Genomic DNA, 3,333 nt, shown 5'->3' with positions numbered 1-3,333 from the left:
CGTTGCCCCTTTATAACACAGCGGCCCCATAACACATCACAGTGCCCCTTTATAATACATCACAGTGGCCCTTAACACACCACAGGGGCCCTTTTAATGCAAGCCTCCCCTGTGCAGTCCTACGCTACCTTTGGCAGGACCGAGGCACTAATCATTCTGGAGTATCCTGTCCCGGGTCTCCCGACAAGCCACCAATGTCATCCTATCAGTAGGGCAGAGAGGAGCTACAGATCTGGATGGAGGGAAAGAGCTGCTCAAGTTATTAGGTTAACAAGTGGGTGATTACCCGACTTGTTAATATGAAAAGGCTCCCGCTCTCTGTCCCGATCTGCAGCACCTACCACCCCAATCTGCTGTGATGATGACATCTGTGGCCAGACGTAGACCTGGAAGAGGGCACCCAGCTGTGGCAGTGGTATGGCCGTGGTCCAGACAGGACTGTCACTTTGTCTGCCATTTACTGACCTATGCATTATATATTGAATACAGCAGAGAACCTGTAAAATGAAATTATGTAATTGGAAATATTTATTTTGCACAATATTTGCACAACCATTCATAAAAATTGCATTAAAGGCTCGGGTTAGCTTTAACAAAAAATAAGAAATGCACATGTTTTTGCCTGCAAAGTATTGCATCCGCAACCAGTGGATCAGGGGTGCAATGTCAGGCTCATGAAGACACTGCCTATATCTCTCCGCTTGTACTTCTGTTTGTGTTCTCTGTTAGACCCCTTTCATACGAATGCGCTTTTGCAGGCGCTTTAACGTAAAAAATGCAACGAACGCTGAAACAGCGGCTCCATTCACTCCAATCCGAAGGTTTTCACACTGGAGCGGTGCGCTGGCAAGGCGTCAGAAAAAGTCCTGCCAGCAGCCTCTTTGGAGCGCATTACGAGCGGTGAACTCACCACTCCTAAAGTTCCCCTGCCCATTGAAATCAACGTGTAGTCCAGACGAAAGTGGCTGAATGGCGGCAAAAAAACGATGGTAAAGCGCCGCTAAAAATAGCAGAATTTTACCGCCGATGCCCAGTGTGAAAAGGCTTTTACTGAGCTGCAGAAAGTGTCAATGGACTATGAGTGATCACTGATCAGCGTACTCATAGTCCATTGAGAACTACAAGTCTTGAATTATATTCATTACAGATACAGAATATAATGAAGGACACGGCTGTGCATAGCCGCATCAATTTTAAATGTGACAGTGGTGTGCAGGAAAATGGAACTTGCGCACGCGGGGGGGGGGGGGGTAAATATTGGGTTGCTTAGCAACATGTTATATCTTACACCCTAAGTACAAGTGTAACATGTAACATGTTGCTAAATATGGAGATAACCTTTAAAACAAATTGTAGTTCACACAAACACAATAAACGTAACTTTATTTTGGGCTAAATGTAAAAAATAAGACTATGTCGAGTACATAGGAGTGAACAGCCTATTTGATTGGCGTGTGCACCCTAAAGCTCAAACACGTGTGTGTGTGTATACATTGTCTTGAAAAAGTATTCATACTCCTTGAAATTTTCCACATTTTGTCATGTTACAACTAAAAACGTAAATGTATTTTATCGGGATTTTATGTGATAGATCAGAGGTCTCCAAACTACGGCCCTCAAGTTGTTTAGGAACTACATTTCCCATCATGCCTAGTCGTGTCCGTGAATGCCAGAGTTTTACAATGCCTCGTGGGACATGTAGTTCTGCAACAGCTGGAGGGCTATAGTTTGGAGATCCCAGTGATAGACCAATGCAAAGTGGCACATAATTGTGTAGTGGAAGGAAAATGATAAATGGTTTTCAAAAATGTTAAGATTGTATTTGGTGCCATCCATCTTCACATCAACTCTGACCAGCTTCGCTGTCTCTACTGAAGAAAAGAATTCCTACAACATGATGCTGCCACCATCATGTTTGACGGTGGGGATGGTTTGTTCAGGGTGATGTGCAGTGTTAGTTTTCTTCCACACACAGCGTTATGCTTTTAGGTCAAGAAATTCAATTTTGGTCTCCTCTGACCAAAGCACCTTCTTCCACATGCTTGCTGTGTCCCCCACATGGCTTCTTGCAAACTGAAAACTGGACTTTTTATGGGTTTCTTTCAATGGCCACTCTTCCATAAAGGCCAGATTTAAGGAGTGCACAACTAATAGTTGTCCCATGGACAGATTCTTCCACCTGAGTTGCAAAAATTGATTGGCCTAGTGCGAATCACACAGCCAGTACCCCTAGGGATATTTAGAAATACCAAGCTGTAAACAGGTATAGTATAATCAATTTATTATTCACCAAAAAAATATATATATTGCGTACATATAAAAACGTATATAAACATATAATGGCAATACATAAAAAAGTTAGGAAGCCGGTTATTGATGGTATGAACAATAAACTTGTGACTTAAGTAGCTTTGGAGAAAGATGCCGACATGTTTCAGACCAGCCGTCCTTTTTCAAAGGCATATATTATATCTCATATGTACATAGGCAGCCAAGCATTAATACCAATGAAAACCAGCAGGGGGTGCGAATATAGTACAATCAATGATTGGCAAAATATACAGAGATGTGCCTGTTGTCAAATAAGCCAGTTTGTTGCCATAATAGTATTGTGGAATCAATGGTGTCATAGGCTGCCGTGGTGACAAGCTCTCACAACTGGGAAGGTAAGAGAACCTAGCTCAGTGTATACACCAGCAGAGTACAGATAAATGTTGGCAAAGATAATCAGGTAATGCAGAGTGTGTACATCCAGGGCGGCATGCAACAGGCAGCCCTGGATGTACACACATGCAGGATGTGTGTACATCCTGGATGTTTCAAGCTGCCTGTTGCATGCCGACCTGGATGTACACACTCTGCATTACCTGATTATCTTTGCCAACTTTTATCTATACTCTGCTGGTGCACCGGTTCTCAAAAAGGATATGGGGGAACTGGAGAAAGTCCAGAGAAGGTCAACCAAACTGATAAGAGGCATGGAGGAGCTCAGCTACGAGGAAAGATTAGAGGAACTGAATCTATTCCCTCTTGAGAAGAAGAGATTAAGGGTGGATATGATCAACATGTACTAATACATAAGGGGTCCATATAGTGAACTTGGTGTTGAGTTATTCACTTTAAGGTCATCACAGAGAACAAGGGGGCACTCTTTCACTCTAGAGAAAAAATGATTTCATCTCCAAATACGGAAAGGTTTCTTCACAGTAAGAGCTGTGAAAATGTGGAATAGACTCCCTCCAGAGGTGATTCTGGCAAGTTCAGTAGATTTCTTTAAAAAAGGCCTAAATTCTTCCTTAAATGTACATAATATAACTGGTTACCAACATATAT

This window comes from Lithobates pipiens, unplaced genomic scaffold, assembly GCF_037356315.1.
Source record: "Lithobates pipiens isolate NorthernLeopardFrog02 unplaced genomic scaffold, aLitPip1_a1.2 Scaffold_22, whole genome shotgun sequence".
Taxonomy (NCBI): domain Eukaryota; kingdom Metazoa; phylum Chordata; class Amphibia; order Anura; family Ranidae; genus Lithobates; species Lithobates pipiens.
This window is presented reverse-complemented; position numbering follows the sequence as displayed.